Here is a 20,240-nt window from a genome sequence, read left to right on the forward strand (position 1 = left end):
CACTGAGACTCACTGTGCTTTCATTGTATCTGCTTATTTTGTTGCATTTTTTAGAATCTTGCTGTTCTGAACATACATTGTTTCTGTTTTTATTATACACTGTACAATCCTTTCATTCACAAAGATAGTGACCTGCTCTCAAAAATAAGCCTTAAAATTCATAAACGTCAAGCAATAATTTTGAGTAAAATGCAGCAGAAATATAGAAAATTAAAGGTTTGCTTATTGAAATAATGAATCATCAAATAAAATATGCTTAGTACAAAGTGAATTTATACCAACCAAGTATATTTCATTTGACCAGATTCGGTTGCATTGTACTTATGTAAAAAAATTATGTGCAAAACCTACATGTATTCAAATTACTCGATATGTCCAGCCAAATACTCCCCTAAAAGTCTTGTTTTAAGGTCGACACAAGAAGTGCAATAGTGCTACATGTTTGCTAAAATGCTACAAGCTATGCAGAAGTGACTTATGTCAGCCTTACACCTTCAGTTTCCAAACAATTCCAGTCTCATAGGCAATTACTGAGAGTCACAGTAAACTCTTGAAACTGGCATGCTCTTTTCAATTTAATCATTTAGTGTACGGTGGCCAGAAAACTTCGAACTTACAAGAAAATCCAGAATGTTTAACAGCTTAAGATCAATCACATACAGGAAGACATCAGTCAAATGTTGCACCAAGGCCCTACTTCCACTTCAGTCTTCAATATTTGTTCTTGTAAATTTATATCCGGGACATGATGGGAAATAGTCTCAAAAGAAATCTAGTTCCAGTTTTGCAAATCAAAAGCCTCAAAGTTCTCCAGTCTTTGAATAAAAGGTGGTGCACTGCCAGATTGTTTTCATTGTCTTCTAGTTTATGTTGAGCATCAGCCTTACCCCTTCTTCAGACTAGCTTATGGCTTACTGTAGCAAGAAGAAAGCTTAAGCCTGGATGCTGGAGCTGGCATTCAGTGCAGGAATTAGCCAAATACCACATCCATATCTGTATATGAGCAGCATTTCACATAAAGCCACACACAGCACTACCAGGGGGATGAGATCACATTCGTGTTCCGGCTAAAGTGAATCTGAAGAGCTGCAGGGGGCCGAAACCTGAACGCACCGTGAGGACACACGAGGTGATTCCCACTCTCGTGCTTTCTCCTGTCTCCGGAGATGTATAACAAGGAATCGGGTGAGGTTTACCATCACTTTGGATATTAATCTTGTGAGCATCTCCAAGGAGACGAAGAGTAAGATGTAAAAACATGAGGAAGCTTTTATATTATCGATTGACTTGAAAATAACTCAAAAATTAAAGCTTCGAATCCATACGCCCCGTAAAAAAGTGAATAGAAACTCCTGCTTATGGAGCTACATGTCTCACCAGTTGTTCTTAATCATCCACTGGAAAATGTTGTTATGAGCAATTCTTACCGGAGTTTAATCACAGACTGTTTTTGCACTGTAGCCTCTTACTTTAACATATTCTGCTGAGCTCGGCTTGTTATTTAAGGTCTGTGAAGGATTATTATAAAATAAAATCCCTCTGTGGACATTAGTAAAAATATAATAATTGTTATTTCTCAGAATCGTTTTTCATGAGGCCACAGCAGACTTGTAATATAATAAATGTTGGAAGAGCAGAAATCACATGAAATGCACTCTTATTTAAACAAAACGGCTGCTCTTTTTGTTTTTACACCTCATTATAGGAAAGTTAAGTTGTTGCCCATAGCGAAAGCCCATTGCTCATTAGGAAAATGAAGTTCTTCCATCCTTAGAGTTGTGAGGAAGAGACACAAACAAGGGAATTAAGGAGTCACGGCAGCCCAATGAAAAGCTCCAACAGGTGGAATGACACGTTTGCAGACAGTGCAGACTTCTGTGTGACTGTTTTGTGGTTGTCAGAGAAACGCTGTGCTGTAAAAACACTGCCGGTGATGTCACTGTGGTCAGTCCTCACACGCACAGAGTTGTTTTTCCATCACATTAGAGGACATCGTGCAGACTGACATTCATTTCCTGTAGACTTTCCCTAATCCTTAACTTAAGTCTTCCCCTATGAAATGTAATGATTTATGTAGACTTGTTTTCTGCCCACAGTGTGACTGTGCAAACAGATTTAGGTCCTCACTTCATGAGTGATGCAAGTACTCACATGAATGACTGCCTGCAGGCACACTGTCCTCTGCCCAAATGCTCAATTTTCTGTCCGTGTTGTCTCTAAAACCTCGCTCTTTCTCCTACATTAAAAAAAAGATAAAATTTTCTTTATTCACGTCACTGTCAAAAAGGGAGCTACTGTTTGCCTCTCAGCAGGTTTAGATTAATAAACACACAGTTTTAAAACTATTTATGCCATTGCTATTTTCTGGCAATCTCCAAAGCACACTAAACGCCTCGCAATGTAAGTATTTAAACTTTTTTTTTTACCACAAAAGTTCATTTTTTCCAGTGGATAAGCATTTGAATGAATACACAGCATCACGGCAACCTCCTGAAGCAAACCGCATTTGCAAACTGCTTGACTAATCTAAACATCATGAAGTACATATGGAGCACAAAGCTAGTGTCCGGTTTGCTTTTGAAGCTCGAGCACAGTCGGTGCGCACGGCGTCAGATTTTGCACGTGGGCGTCTGCAGAGATCAAATAAACAACATGCAGACATCTTCAGATGTGAAAATCATGGATTGGTGGAAAAAAATCACAGACACATTTTTGAGTCATTATTTTTGATGGAGGTCCAGATATAACCCAACCACATAGAAACCAACACACACAAAAATAATTTTTAAAAATTTGATTTTAATATGAAACACCAGCAGTCGTGATGTGACAGAAACTAAGGCCTGAGTCACACAAGCCTGCAACAGGTGAATGAGTGGTACCAAAGACGTATGAAGTGCTGCACTGAAAACCTCCATGTAATTGCTTTGGTCACAAGCAGATTGCCACAGTTGCCAGTACTTTGCATGTAAGTTACTGACTAGTTTGCAAACACTCTGAAAGTACATGCCAAGAGCAAAAAAAGGTCAACTGAGGGTTATTTTAATGGACAATCGTCCATTTAAGCATATTTATGTTGCACAGCTGACATGTCATCAGATATCACCAGTTCTCTTTTGATAAGTTAAGAGACAGCCCCAATAGAAGTATTGTTTTATACTGGCTGCGTTGTGGCTGAGGCTGAGACCATTCTTTGGTAATGAATATTTTTTCTTAAGGTGAACAATCTCCATTTTGGGTTTGTGGAGCTCTTTTTCTAGTAAATGGTGAGTATTTCCAGACAAGTCAGCATCTTCCATGCAAACCGCTGGTGATCAGAGCAATCATAAACAGTTTTTTGGCGCTGCACCTTCATTGCAACCAATTTCACTCAGCAACCTTCCAGCAACCACTCGTCAGCTGGTCAGGGAATTCACATTTTTGCCTAGTGACTGGAGATTTTCCAGGCCAGCCACTCTCCAGTGAAAAAGGACTAAAGCAGCTCACAGTAGCAGGCAAGAGTCTTGCACTGCAGGACCGCTGTCACTGATGTGAGAGTGTGTGTGAAAGGGTGAATGAGCAGAAAAGTGTTCGAGTAAAAACATAACCTGTGCATGTGTAGGTCACATCTGTTAATCTATTTTATCACATCCCCTTTTCAGATTAATAAGGGAGACCACATTAAAAGGTCATTATGATAACTGCCTTAATTAATCTGATTATTTCTTATACTTATTATTGATTTATTAACTGTTTCTCTCATTGTGAACTCAGACTGTTTTCTGGGATTTTATTTGGCTCATGTTTAGATTCAGGGTGTGTTTGTATGAATTTTAATCCTCTCATGTTTATGCCTGAGATGATATTGTACAGATTAAACACATATGTATTTATAACAGGAGGCGCAGCGAGATTGTTTTATACGTCCAACCTTCACTTCAGGACAATGTGACTTCAGCTCTGTCTTTAAATAGCTGCTCTGCTCCATCAGGACCTGACACTAACTGCTCAAGGTGAACCTCCAGTTCCACACTAAAATCCAGGACTGCACTGCTAGCACTGACTGCTACTGCTAACAAAGGCACCCGAGACCCCCGGGGCCCCCGACACTAATGAACCGCCTTCCTGTCCCCTTCAGCCACAGGCAGACTTAGAGGAAGAAATATACTGTGAAATCATTAGACCCATCAACACAGTTATGAACATTAATCAGTTGAAATTAAATGTTTTATGTTGTAAAGCTCACATTCTGAGGTGAAAAAAGAAAAACAGCACCACCGTAGACTAGTTTCTCTTATAGGTGTTGTTCTTGTTTTTCTGTCTCAAAAACTCCCCACTAGGCTAATTTTAGGCTAATATGATACTCATTCAGTTGAGGTCTTTTTAATGACATGTACATTAATTATTTACAGATAAAAGTATCTGTAAATGTTATTTTTTTCATATTCTGTTTTTCACCTCCCAAAAAAAGGAAACCTCAGGGTCAATGAGATAAACCAGATGTTCCTCTATTACAGACTGTTGGGGATTACCACCAACAATCACACACAAACACACACACACACAAACACCCACGCAGACACAAACACAGATAAACACACTATTGAATGTAGGTTACCCAGCAGGCTGTGCAGGATTTGGTGGGACATGATTGGTTGAGCCAGATGGAGATTGTGGGCCTGGGATTATAATCCAAAGATAAGTGTGTGTATGTGTGCGTGTGTGCATGTCTGCAGTTGTAGCTCATTTAGTATAATCTGTAGTCTAATAATAGAGATTACCACTTGCACTCTTCTGAGCATCTACTGACAGTCGTCTCACTCGACTGGCTGTTCCTCACAAAAAAAACTCCTCTGACCTCTCTGTGAGTGTGTGTGAGCACATCAGAATATCATTGCTGTCCACTGATGGTAGAATACACCAATTATATACCACTGATGGTAGTGTACACCAATTATATACCACTGATGGTAGTGTACACCAATTATATACTACTGATGGTAGTATACACCAATTATCTACCACTGATGGTGGTGTACACCAATTATATACCACTGATGGTAGTACACACCAATTATATACCACTGATGGTAGTATGCACCAATTATATACCACTGATGGTAGTGTACACCAATTATATACCACTGATGGTAGTATGCACCAATTATATACCACTGATGGTAGTGTACACCAATTATATACCACTGATGGTAGTACACACCAATTATATACCACTGATGGTAGTATGCACCAATTATATACCACTGATGGTAGTATGCACCAATTATATACCACTGATGGTAGTACACACCAATTATATACCACTGATGGTAGTACACACCAATTATATACCACTGATGGTAGTATGCACCAATTATATACCACTGATGGTAGTGTACACCAATTATATACCACTGATGGTAGTACACACCAATTATATACCACTGATGGTAGTATGCACCAATTATATACCACTGATGGTAGTACACACCAATTATATACCACTGATGGTAGTATGCACCAATTATATACTACTGATGGTAGTATACACCAATTATATACCACTGATGGTAGTGTACACCAATTATATACCACTGATGGTAGTATGCACCAATTATATACCACTGATGGTAGTATGCACCAATTATATACCACTGATGGTAGTACACACCAATTATATACCACTGATGGTAGTGTACACCAATTATATACCACTGATGGTAGTATGCACCAATTATATACCACTGATGGTAGTACACACCAATTATATACCACTGATGGTAGTATGCACCAATTATATACCACTGATGGTAGTATGCACCAATTATATACCACTGATGGTAGTGTACACCAATTATATACCACTGATGGTAGTATGCACCAATTATATACCACTGATGGTAGTATGCACCAATTATATACCACTGATGGTAGTACGCACCAATTATATACCACTGATGGTAGTATGCACCAATTATATACTACTGATGGTAGTATACACCAATTATATACCACTGATGGTAGTGTACACCAATTATATACCACTGATGGTAGTGCACACCAATTATATACCACTGATGGTAGTATGCACCAATTATATACCACTGATGGTAGTACACACCAATTATATACCACTGATGGTAGTACACACCAATTATATACCACTGATGGTAGTATGCACCAATTATATACCACTGATGGTAGTACGCACCAATTATATACCACTGATGGTAGTATGCACCAATTATATACCACTGATGGTAGTGTACACCAATTATATACCACTGATGGTAGTACGCACCAATTATATACCACTGATGGTAGTATGCACCAATTATATACCACTGATGGTAGTGTACATCAATTATATACCACTGATGGTAGTACACACCAATTATATACCACTGATGGTAGTATGCACCAATTATATACCACTGATGGTAGTACACACCAATTATATACCACTGATGGTAGTATGCACCAATTATATACTACTGATGGTAGTATACACCAATTATATACCACTGATGGTAGTGTACACCAATTATATACCACTGATGGTAGTATGCACCAATTATATACCACTGATGGTAGTATGCACCAATTATATACCACTGATGGTAGTACACACCAATTATATACCACTGATGGTAGTATGCACCAATTATATACCACTGATGGTAGTGTACACCAATTATATACCACTGATGGTAGTGTACACCAATTATATACCACTGATGGTAGTGTACACCAATTATATACCACTGATGGTAGTGTACACCAATTATATACCACTGATGGTAGTGTACACCAATTATATACCACTGTTGGTAGTACATACCAATTATTAGTCCTCCACAGTCTGGACTCTCTGCTCAGTTTAGCTACAGTTCCCCCGCTGTTCTGCACGGCCACCAACCCGCCCAGCTCTCCAAATCTCATGGCTCAATATTCTATCTGCATCCCCTTCAGTCTAGAGTAATCATCCCCTTTATTGAACCACAGTCCGCTAGTTAGTTAATGATAACAGGCTAATGTTATGTTAGCATTAACTAATATTAGTGTAATGTGGCTATTAGGTAATTGCTAATGATTAAACGGTTAATGGTAACATGTGCACTGGCCAGGTTCATGTTTATAACTGCTTAATACTTCAGTGTTGTTGAAACTGGATCAACTCTGATCTTTAATCAACTCTGAAATTCCTCCTAAAGTGTTGTTTAGCATTATGAACATTAACTACTTCAGCTGTTAGAGAGGGGAAGAGCCGTCTGTCTGACTGTTTGCGGTGGTGCTTTGTGAATTTGTGAGTCAGCTGGAGGAAGCATAGATGGCTTCCTCCTGTCAATACTGTCGGAAATGTCTGTCTTATGTAATGTGAAATGTGTATATAAATTAACATTAATTTCAGCATCAATTAATATCTGAGTATGAATTTTCTTTATAACCCATGTATCTACAGAACTTCAACAAAAATGGGGCATCCAACGTGGAGACAGCTGCAACTGTCTCCACATTCTACCACTGATGGTAGAATACAGAAGTTACAGAAGTTACAGGTTGTAACTTCTGCTACTAGAAAAGAGAGAAGAGCTAGCAGAGAGAGACTGTGTTAGCAGTCCTACAGCCTACTGTACCTCAGCTTATTGGATTTCAGAAAATAATTCTGATAGTTTTGATATCAAAGTTAAGGTTACATGTTCTTTATTTGTCGTTGTCAATCATCATGAAGAAACACGACAGAATGAAATAACGCAAAACGTGAAACAGCCTCTTCCCCTGGAATAACATGTGAACTGTGATGGCTCTTAAACCAGATGAGCTACTATGTCTGGTTGTCATTTTACTCTGTTAATCAGTGTTGTGCCTCCTTGCAAATTCAGCCTAGTAAATAATTAATTTGCAAAGCACACCAAAGTGGGGCCTCCCTCCACAGGTTACACCGCCAATCTTCAGTCACTGGACTCCCAGTGGAAATGTCTAAGATAACAACCGCCCAAAATGTGCATCAATTTTATTCACAGTAACAGAAGCTAAGGACTCAAAGTTGAGGCCAGAAAAAAGCATCTACTTTGCCCAATAGATGAGAAGATGACTATGGCATCATTTCTTTCTCAACATGCTGACTCATCAAACATTCAACAGTTGTTCCACTTAACTAATGGAGGAAGAAACACAAGACAAAAGCAGAAACGCACACCTTGGCAGACAGTTTAAGTTTCTCCTCTTCTAAAGGTATTTCAGACAGCGCGTTGAAGTTTAGAGCAGACTGAATGACATCACAGAGGAGAGGATGTTAAGTGTGAAAATGTGCCACCTTTTCTATAAACGGAACACCCGTCACCTTCATGTTGAGGACATTGTGACTTTGTGTTTTATGGTGTTAACTTTACTGATGTTTTCCTGTTGACACACACAGTCGTCCTGACTGAGTGGCAGGTATTTCAACACAGGACCAGTCAATCCACTAAACAAATCTTTACTCTTTCTGTTTTTGGTGAATGTTACTTGCTAAACATGCAACTTTAACGGCCAAAAAGGAGCAATGAATCTCCTAACAGGCACTGTGTGTGTAAAGCTTGGTATAGCTCATGTCTTTGTGCCAAGGAGCTTAACACACGTCCAGAAACCTCTACTGCCATACTACCGCATTGGGTGACATGCTCTTTCATTAGACTGAACAAACACAGCTTCACTCAGTACACACCATCCCTCTGTCTTAGGGGGTCAGAGGATTAAACAGTCTCTACAGTATAAAATGTGGATTATTCTATTGCTCAAGAGGGTTTCCAGCAAATGCGATAATTAGCTCTGTGTCATTACTGAGCCTCCTCAGAAAAATGTGTATTCTATAAAGGAAACATTGGACTTGAAGCAGAGGTCCAGGGGTTACTAGATTTTTTTAAATTTATAGTAGTGAAATAACAGAGTAGGTTAAACCTGTTTAAAATATGTGATTAACAGCAGACTACCGTTATTTCTACACACACACAAAAGCAGGGGCAATTCAATTCAAAAAGGAAAGAAGTTCGAATCTACTATGTTTCCTCCCTGTCCGCTGATAAATGCATAAACAGAGTTTGAATGGTGGATCAGATTGGGGAAGTTGCAGAAACTGTCTCTTGAGTGTCAGAAGCATTGGTTTTGGATTTTAAGAGTTGTTGACAGTAATAATAAAGCAGAATAACATATTTATCCTTCACCACGCCAGCTTCCTGAACACATTCTCCATAATCGCTTTTTTAAAATGTGATGGTATCAAACCACAGACCATAGTTTTCATCAACATGTACAATAGTGTGCAAAAGTCTGAGGCTAAGCTTCTTTTCTTTATATTATTTGGTATGACCACGTTTTCTTCATTACAGTCTGAACTCTTTTAGCCAATCTTTCTTTTAATTTCTTCCTGAAGGACTTGTTGGATGTTGGCTGCCTTTTGTTCTGTTCTCTGTCAAAAAAATCCCACACTGCTTTAATAGTGTTGAGGTCCAGGCTCTGGGGAGGCCAGTCCATTACTGACAGTGGTCCATTGTGTGTTTTCCGATCCAGGTATGCTTTTACTACATTGTCAGTGTGTTTGGGATCATCGTTATGCTGAAAAATTAATCTAGATGTTCTCCAGATGGTCCTGTATGGTGAATCAAAATCAGTACTTACAGATTGATTGCTACCACTTTTGTCAAGATCCACAGCACTGACTGAAATGCAGCTCCAAACCAGAGATCTGTATTCTGCGTTTTTCTATCCAGGTATATTCTTACTGGATTTTCAGTGTGTTTATAATCATTGTCAAGCTGAAAAATGAAGTTGTTACCAATACGAATTCTTTCTGTATACAAAATTTCATTAATTTTGACACGGCTCCCGCTCCCCTCTACATATTAATGACAATTTGAACAAACAATTTCAAATTTGGATTTATCACGGTATAATACTTGTTGGCACAGATTTTCAGTCCAGTTCTTGTGTAATTTGGCCTATCTCAGCCGTTTCTCCCTGTTTCCCTTCCGTAAGAATGGCTTCTTTCCATTGAGACCATTTGTATTGAGGCTTCAGTGAACACCTGATGGATTAATTGAGGGATATTATTCATCTAACAGGTTCTGTGTCAGGTCTTTGATGGAACACGACTACCCGATGCTGTTCATCTGCTAGTTTTTAGGCCCGCACATGTTCATTTGTCCTCCACTTGTCCAGTTTCCTCAAATCCTTTGAGAACACACTGCACACCATATTAGGATACGCCAAGGTTTCAGCTAATTGTGCTTTCAAAATCATCATACAATTTTATGCCAGTTACTTGTGTTATCTTTGGATAACTCATTACTCATAAATACTACTATAGAAATGGGAACAAACTCTGAGTTTTAGTGACAGGCTGCTAGCAACAGAGTGCCTCATGATAAGATTTCAGATTGGTTCTTTGTTTAGTTGTCTGTGTAGTGTAGACACGACACTGGCTTATCTCTTGGGTTAGGTGCCCTTTTCACGCTTGAATGACTCATAGATCAATGTAAAGTTGCTTGTTAAAAATCATCTTAAAATATTGGAATAAAAACTTTGAAAGACCCTCAGAAAACCTGGAGAAGTATTGCTCAAGACTACTTTAAAAATCACAACAAAATCTGGCTGCTGGGAAGCTAAATATAAAGACATCCAGGGTCACTCCATACTTTTGCACAATACTGTAGCTATATTGATTCTCTCACATGGCCCTATGATCAGCAAAACAGCAATTTCAAGTCTGAGTGCAGCAGAACAGAAGTTACTATCTGTACGTTAACAAGAAGAACTTGTGGGATCAATTCAATAGTTTCTGCTCTTTTAATTATATGGTGATAAAAATATAAGAACATGTCAATGACAAGTATTAAATTGTGAGATCAGCTATATATTAAAAAATGATTTCTGAGATGAGCATGAGAGAAGGCAAGCTTTAAAGAGATGACATATGAGTATCCATCAATATCTTTTCACCACCTGCATTTTGTCATTTTACAAAACATTATATGCCCGACCGCCTCAAGGACAGTGACTTCCTGAAGTGTCCTCTGGATGTCTCTGAGCTTATAAGCAGTTCAATGAATAATCCTTCCATAAAAGGATTGTCAGAATTGCACAGGAAACAATGATACAATATGTTACCCTATTTTAGAGGACTATACATTAGATTTTATGATTTTGTGTATGCAAAAGCCATTCTTGCAGTCTTTTCTTTGATATTCAGCTTACAAACAAGGTCTTCCATCCTGCACATTGCCCCTGACCAACCCAGACCAAAAGATAATATGTTTTTCTTATTGTTTCAGCTGTTTCAGAGCACAAAAATCAGAACCAGCTGGATTAGTGCGGACGTGGTCCGAGTGTCTGTCTGACAGGTGGAACTCCTGACAACTTTCCACAGTCTCTCAACTGATGACACAGCGTGTGAGAGTGTATTGTGCAGTGTGACCTTCAAAATCTCAGTGTGTTTGTGTGTGTGTGTGTGTTTGTGCGTTTGTGATACCTCAGAGACATGAGTCGCACGGAAACACTTCATCACTGCCATCCTATTTACATGCACACACTTTTTCCTTTCAAACACGCACCCACATGTACAGCCAACTTTTTCTTCATACGCTTCCGTTCTTTTTACACAGTGACACATATACACAATTGTGTATGTGTCAATTGTGTTTCTGATAATAATCACCCAATCACATTTCATTACTGTCAACATTTACTTTTTGTCACATGACAGAAATTTAATTAAAACTTCCTGAAACAACCTGGAAGCAGCTGCAAACACACACACATACACAGGTAACGCCATAAATCACAGCAGACAGAATGGGAGTAATGAGGTGGCTAGCTGTTAGTGCTATGCACTGTAGGAAGCATGTAGCTAACTACTCCACATACCCTCGTAGTCACTGCTAAAGTCACAGAACACCGCATGCGAGGGTCAACACAGTAGGACTGCTTCACACTGTTGTCAGGGCAAACAATGTGTATGTGCTTCAGCATTATCTGAAACATTCGCTTATCAAAACTACCAAGCGAACACTACTTACTCTGAGTCTTATTTCAGTTGTATCAGCAGTAATGTCATGACTGCACTGATGCAGCTACATTTATTTAAAGGAATAATCTGACATTTTGGAAGTGCCTTTCTTGCTGTGAGTTGAGAGAATGCTACTCTGGTGTGTTTTTGTTACAAGATTAGCTACAAAATATAGCTTCTCTGTCTAAAAAAAAAGAAACTCAGCAAATCTGGAAGAATGGGCCAGCAGGGGACAACTAATGTGATTATGAAAAAACTTCCAGCTCTATCAAAGGGAAAACAGCCCTCAGCTCCCTTCTTCTGTGACCTCATTAAATATTTTCCTGATGACTTTATGGTCTCAATTACTAATTTCAGATCATTCTGAATTAAGGCTAAAATTAAATAATTAAATTCAATTTTATTATACAGTGTATTACTCAGTTCACAACAGTTACATAAAGGTGCTTTATATTGTACGGTAAAGACTCAATAACTTAGAAACCCCAAAAAATCAAGGAGCTAGTTCTTGGTAACAGCGGTGAGCAAAAACTAAATTTTAACAAGAAGATACCTGCACCCGAACCAAGCTTAGGAAAGGACAGCCATCTGCCACAATCAAATGGGTGTGAGGGGAAAGATTAGAATGATCACGTCTGAACTGAGCACTAAATCAGAGAAAAAGTCTGTGAAATCATAAAGAGTTTCTAAGCAAGGCTCAGTTAGATGATAAATAACAACAGCTAAAACAGTTTTTTGACTTTTCCAATTAGGGTGGATACTGGTAAGAGAAAGGCTTTCAAATTAATTGGAACTCTGTTTGTGCCTATAGTTGATTATTAAGCTAGAAGGAAATAATGCTGCCACTCCTCCTCCTCAGCCTATACTTCTGACAGTAAATATGACCAAGTGGTGCTGATTCCTTTAAACTAATATCTTATATTTTTCTTTCTTCATGATTTTTTATACTTACATTTTTTTTATTGCTGAACATGATGTCTATAGGAATGAGGTTTGTGGGGGAAGAAGGCGAAAAATACAGAGAGACATGTGAGACTGCAATTCCCCATCCTGGTTCCAACTCTGGATACTGACATGTTGGGTTGTATACTTGGGCAAATATCTAGAAAGGAAACCTGTAATTTTTTGTAACAAAGCTCATTAGAGTAAGATTATCCAGGGTGAGCTCATCTCTCAGCCTCTGAGAGACATAACGTCCGTATATTAAAGACAAGGCTTTTAAGGCGGATGTGCATTAAACCTGTAATGTTTTTAATAATCACAGGGGCGATAACTGTGGTTGTAAAAAACACTTATAGTTCTATAGAAGACAGCGGATAAACAGCCCTCCAACTGATCTCTGTAAAACATTTTCTATTGGCTCAGTCACTCATTTTAGGTCATACTAAGAAAAAGATTAAAGTCCCCTAACAACTGAATCAAGAAGAACATCTGGCATTAAATTAAATCAAACACACAAAGCTATACGCTGTAGTGACCCCTTGTGACAAATGACCAGTTTTATTGTACTCAAAAATAATACAAAAGTCCATTGTGTAAGTTTATTTATGGTGAACTGTGATTTCACACTCTTGTCCGTTCTTTTCTCATCAAATGTGGTTTCAAAACATCAAGATGGCAACGGTAAAAAACCTCATCTCGAGACTTCGAAATGGGACCTCACAAATAAGTGGATGACTTCATGGTAGCTACTTCCACTTTGTATACCGCCTATGTACAACACTAAACTAATTTTTAAGTTTTAAATATTTAGAGTTGAGGCTTATTATTTGATTTCACAAATCACTGGGTGGCCACTTATAGTGTCTATGGTTGAAAATGGTTAGCTTAGCTTGTCATAAACACTGCAATCTCCAGCTACTCTGACATGTGACATTATGTCATGTTGTTTTTGCTGCTGTATAGAATAAAGACAGAATTACATGTTCACAAGTTTTCAGATGTTGGTTAGCGGATTTAGGATGTTAGGCCAGCTGTTTTTATCTATTAAGGTAAGCTGGCTGGCTGCAGGCTTCGATTTAATATGATATAGAGGGGGATACTGACATTCTCAGCAACAGTTTCATCCCCACCTCATATTAAATAATGAATCCACACGTAATGTGATCTTGATTAAATATTGATGTCAAATCTCTGCTCTAACTGAAAAAAAGAGTACGTTGTTACAGTGAGGACATTACACCTGTCTGCTGCCAATCAACACACACACACACACACACACACACACATATACACACACATAGAATAAAACTACAATAGATTTTGTATAGAAAGAACAGTTTGTGCTTACATCACTATGTGCGTGCGTGTGTGTGCGCTCTCTGCAGGTTTCTAAACTAATCTGTCCTGACGTAACAACATGCTGCTTCTCAATCTGCCCACTGCTGGAGTCCTGGCAGACGGACACACAAACGCAGTGTTTAGTAATGTAGTCATGCTCTATAAATAGGTAAAAATTGATTTGTGTGGAGGAGAAGTGTGTGTCTTACAGTAGGATAAATCTACATTTACTGTACAACTGGACAAAAGAAACCAACAATCCAGGCAGTCTGATGGTTAACAGCCCATCCTGATGACCCTTCAGCAGCTTAATACAGTCTACATTTTTTTAAAGACATATGCCTCTTCATCTGTTTGAGAGTATCTTGGGTTTAGTCCCAAGGATAAAGGTCAGACAGCCAACATGAACATTTGCCAGTTTGTCTGTCCACCGCCACCTGAACATCGTACCTATTAACTCAGTATTCTGCATGGTGTTGTCAGCCACAGAAACAGCTCTCATCATTGGTTATCAGACAGAACTGTCATCTCATTAACTTTGGAAATGGACTCGATACAATCCTGTAGAAGACTAAGCACACCTTATGACTCATATAACACCATTAGCAACAATAACTTGAACTTGATTCTTTTCTTTTTCAGCCATTTTGTTGTGGATTTGCGATGTGCCAGGGATCATTGTTGTGTTGCGTGACCCAGTTTTGGCCGAGCTTTAGCTGTCGGACACATGGCCACACATTTGACTCTTTGTTATGTAGTGGAGTTTATGGTCGATGAAATGGCTGCAAGGTGCCCCATCTTCTGGCAGCCCTCTGGCAAAATGCTAACTTTTGGGTTTTTTGCAATTTCTCTGAGCGTTGTATAATCTTTACTTGGGCGGAATTTGCTGGGATGTCACTTCTGGTAGGACCAGAAACTCTCTGACTGGTACTTCCTCTCAAGGCATATGGGATCAATAAGGATGTACTTAGTTTTTCCCAGGACTGCCCAGAGTATTGAGAAAACGTTCTGTTTCACATGACTGTATTTTAAGATGTTTATAGCAGCTAGTCTTTTAGCTAATTAAACTTTAAACTTTAAAAATATACCAAACAACGTCTTGATGCATGCTCAATCATCCAGATAAGTAAATCTCTAAAAGTTGATTCTGTTCATCTGGACGTAGTGTTTTGTGGGAGAAACGTTTCGTCACTCATCCAAGTGACTTCTTCAGTCTCAGCTGACTGCAGGTTTCCCCAATCTTATTGTAAGATGGTGACAGATGTACCCTTAGGGTCCCTCCTCGATTCAGAGATGGTCTTTCCCTTTTCACATAAATGGCCTCCTTGACTCCGCGCTCAAACCAGCGTTCCTCCCTGTCCAAGATGCGTACATCCTCATCATTGAAAGAGTGTCCACTGGCCTGTAGGTGTAAATAGACTGCAGAGTCCTGGCCTGACGAGGTAGCTCTTCTGTGTTGTGCCATCCGCTTCGCCAGAGGTTGTTTGGTTTCCCCGATGTATAAATCCTGGCAATCCTCCTGGCACTTAACAGCGTACACTATGTTACTCTGTTTGTGTCGGGGGACCTGATCCTTGGGTGCACCAATTGTTGGCGCAGCGTGTTTTGGGGTTTAAAAGCCACAGAGACCCGGTGTTTAGAAAAAAATGCGTCTCAACTACTCCGATACTCCTGACACATATGGGATCACGTCCTGATGACACCCAGTTTGTGCTCCAGTGGATGATGAGAGTCAAACCTTAAATACTGATCCGTATGCGTAGGTTTACGGTACACGTCAGCTTTTAGATGTCCCCCATTCCTGATGTAAACCTCACAGTCTAAGAAGGCTAACCTGCCACTTTTCATATCCTACCTGGTGAATTTGATGTGTCGGTCCACCGAGTTAATGTGATCCGTGAAATGTGGTACATTCTGAAATTTGATTTTCACCCAGGTGTCATCCACATATCTGAACCAATGGCTTGGTGGTGTTCCAGGGTAGGATAGCAAAGCCCTCTTTTCCACTTCTTCCATATACAAATTGGCCACGATGTGTGAAACTGGGGAGCCCACGGCACACCCATGTTTCTGACTATAGAACTGACCCTTGTATGTGAAGTAGGTGGAATGAAGACAGTTCCAAAAGCAAACACACTTGGTCGATGCTGAGAGTGGTCCTGTTGCTGAAGTTGGGGTCATCCTGTAATCTCTCACGAACTACCTCCAACGCTTCCGTGACTGGGATGCATCTGTCACCATCTTACAATGCTGTGATTGCAGCCATTCCCCAACTCTCTGTGAATGGTACTCATGGCCATTGATCAGTGGTTGTTGATCAATGGTCATGAGAATCTGCATAATTATGATGAAGGAACTGACCTCCCAGCCCAAGATGTCACCATCTTACAATAAGATTGGGGAAACCTGCAGTCAGCTAAGACTGAAGAAGTCACTTGGATGAGTGACGAAACGTTTCTCCCACTGAAAACGCTACGTCCAGATGAACAGAATCAACTTTTGGAGATATACCAAACAACTTGATTAAATCCAATCCAAGTTACTGGGGGTCAGCACAGAGACAAATATTCACACACTCCCACAACCACACTGAATCACCAATTAGCATAACACGACCCACAGTGGGACAAAGCTAGAGTACCTAAAGAAATCCACAGAGAAGCATCAACCAGGAGGTTTGAACCAACCCTCTCGTTGTTAAGTGATAGTGCTAACCACAAAAGCGCACCAGCATCCACCAGCATGCTACCCTCAATTTTCACACAAATGTTATCTTAGCACTCTGCTGAAATGTCATGAAGTTTATATATCTAACAGACGTTTGCTAAGTTAAAATGGTCCAGCACACACAACAACAGGGTAATAACCAGTGCTTCATTTTACCAACATTATTTATTATTCCCTTGATCAAACTGTTAGCATTCATATACTCTACTCACATATGTCCCGTTTTTCTGGTTCTCTTTTCCTTGGGGGTTTTTATGCTCACTGTGAATGTTTTCGTGCTCTCTCTTTGACTTTCAGCATCCCCTTAATGTCTTTAAAAGAAGGCTTCTGCTTTAGTTAAGTTGATTGGTGTTAATTAGACACAGAGAGGACGGAGAGACATTGAAGGTCAAACCAGAAAGCAGAGAGTAGCAGTCACAGAGCAGGGAATGAGGGAAGGAAGGAAAACAATATAAGGATGGATGCTCTGCTCACTTAACACTGCTGAACAATGGGGAAAAAAGGTTTCCAGGTCACAAAGAACATCCAAGAAAAACTGAGACACAAGGAAAGGAAAGGAAAGGAAAGGAAAGGAAAGGAAAGGAAAGGAAAGGAAAGGAAAGGAAAGGAAAGGAAAGGAAAGGATTAGGCATCTCAGGGCAAATTCAGTTTCCAAGTCTGTTTCTGTCAGAGCAGCAACAGTCCAGCTGATCAGGGAATCAATATTAGAGTAATTAACTCTATAACATTCCTGCAACCCCAAACACACACTGAGTCCTTAAAACTCCAGGGCTCACCGTGTTAATTATTTTACAGTGTAAACCCAGCACAGACACACACAGACACACACACACTTACATCACACTGTCATCTATGTGAAAATTAACATCTCCATGACAAAGCGAGAGTGAGACAGGACAACGCTGGACAATTTGGACTCTGTGTGTGTGTGTGTGTGTGTGTGTGTGTGTGTGTGTGTGTGTGTGTGTGTGTGTGTGTGTGTGTGTTGTGTTAGTAACAAGCATGAATATGCTCTATTCTCTCTCTCCTTTAGTCCTGACTTTAAAATTATACTGAACAGCATTTATATTTAACTACAGTTTTTAAAAATGCTTAAAATTCCATAAATGAATCGGGCTGATTTTCATCTTCTTGACTTGCTGTGGTGTAGTCCCTGGGCTTTCCTTGAGTTCTTATTCATTACTTGTGTTATTTTGTTAATGAGCCTTCCTTGTGCACTCTCCTATGATCCCCTATCATCATGTTTCACTGTTAGTTAACCGTCCTTTAGTTACTTCCTGTTTTACTTAGAGAGTTTGTTTTTTCATGTGTCCTGTTTCTTTTTCTTTCTTTTTTGTCCGATGCTTGGGTCCTCTCCTCACCATCACTGCCCCAAACCAGTGTATGATATTCATTATTTCCTTTTTTCCATGTACAAACTCAATTTGAAAAGTCACTACTGCTTTGAAAGCATTTTCTATTTAACCTAGTTAATATACTGCTACTACTAAAGACTGTCAGGTATCTGCGGTAACACTGATAGGAAGGCAACAGTAACTCAAATAACCACTCGTTACAACCAAGGTGTGCAGAAGAGCATCTCTAAATGCACAACACAATGAGTTCTGAAACAGAAGGGCAGCAGCAGAAGACCACACCTCAGTGCCACTCCTGTCCGCTAAGAACAGAAGACTGAGGCTACAATTCACACAGGCTCAAAACTGAAGATCTGAAAAATGTCGTGCTGCAACGTTTGGATGGTAGGCTCTTAATTTGCCATAAATAAATGAAAGCATGGATTCCCTCTGCCTTGTATCAGCGGTTCAGGCTGCTGGTGGAGTAATGGCACACTGAAGCATAATGTGTATGTCACAAAGCTCAAATCATTTCAAAATGATTTTTATAACATGACAATCAATTCACTCAAAAAGCCTCCACAGTCACCAGATCTCAGTCTGGCACCTTTTTGGAACAATTTTTCATGATAGATGGGCAACTGTGTGATTCTGTCTCATCGATAGGAACATTTCCAGCACCTTGTTGAATCTGTGCTGTGAAGAATTAAGGCAGTTCTGAAAGTGTCTGGTGAGTAAGTGTACACCTCTGTATAATTCTGAAGTATAATACCCGCCTATTTAAATTTTACTTTTACCTCGTGAGAGTTAAAAACATTATCCTTTTGCTCACTGCTGCGGTCCATTTATTGGACTTTTATTGTGTAGGTTGTGCAGTGTTGGTGGGTATTTTACTCAAGTACATTGCACCGGAGGGCAAATGTGAGTTATTGTTATTTCTTTTAATAACTTCTGCAAAAATTCAAAAACAATTTGATTGATTGATTGATTGATGTAATTAATCAAGACATAGGTGATTATCTTTGGTGACTCTGAAGAATTTTTCACCATATCACCAAGTTTTAAAATATGACTACTTGTGGCGTTTTCTCAGTTAAAGTGAATAATTTAAAGGTATGACTGTGAAATAAGGCAAGTGAAGGTGTCACCTGAGGACTCTGGGTGATTGAAAGAGATGCGTTTCTCTCCATCTTCCAGCATATTTATAATGTAACTCAAAAACAGAAACCTCAGCAACTATCAATGCGTCGGTGATATCAATTTGTGACATGTAACCGAACCATATTGAGTTTGCTTGCAATGAAATGTGCTATATAAATAAAATTGGCATTGCCACACACTCTTAGGGGTCATGTCTCTGCATTTACAATTTCTTTAATATGAGACTTTCAGTGCCCTACATGGTGTAGAGTAAATGAATGTATGCTCAGTCTAATCATTTGGGGCAGTATAAGAGAAACTGGCCAAAAATGTAAATGAGATGTATGTAAACGGGAAAACTATTATATTTAAACGCTCGTGCTGCTGCGTGGTTTTCATAAGCTTCATTTATCAAAGGAAAGAAGAGAAAAGCAAAGACACGTGAGCAGGTGAATGAATGGGACGAGAGAAAGAAGCAGGTGGAAGGTGACTTACCGGAGGACGAGGATGGATGGATAAAGAAAGTAGAGTCCTGCTTGGTTTGAAGCGCACAACTCCGCTCGCGCTGTCAGCTCCGGACCATTCACTGATAATCAATACTTAACCGATCCGAGTCTCCGCTCTGTGAGTGCCCGCGTGCGGTTTAACTGATCGGTCATCGATCGTCCATCCCATTCATCCATCAGGTATCCGGACACTGATCAACTCTGTGGGAGCAGCGGAGTGCCGCGCGCTCT

General features: G+C 39.5%; 1 protein-coding gene across 2 annotated transcripts in view; it reads right to left on the reverse strand.

Moving 5' to 3' along the window:
• Positions 1–20,240, reverse strand: part of znf385b (zinc finger protein 385B) — a 61,350-nt gene that overhangs the window by 41,101 nt on the left and 9 nt on the right. For both annotated transcript variants that reach the window (XM_080290398.1, XM_080290396.1), the window contains exon 1: positions 19,999–20,240. This exon is cut by the window's right edge and continues 9 nt beyond it. The gene's annotated coding sequence lies outside the window, so the exon portion shown is untranslated. The remainder of the gene's footprint in view (positions 1–19,998) is intronic.

This window comes from Astatotilapia calliptera, chromosome 16 (assembly GCF_964374335.1).
Source record: "Astatotilapia calliptera chromosome 16, fAstCal68.1, whole genome shotgun sequence".
NCBI classification, from domain to species: Eukaryota; Metazoa; Chordata; class Actinopteri; order Cichliformes; family Cichlidae; genus Astatotilapia; species Astatotilapia calliptera.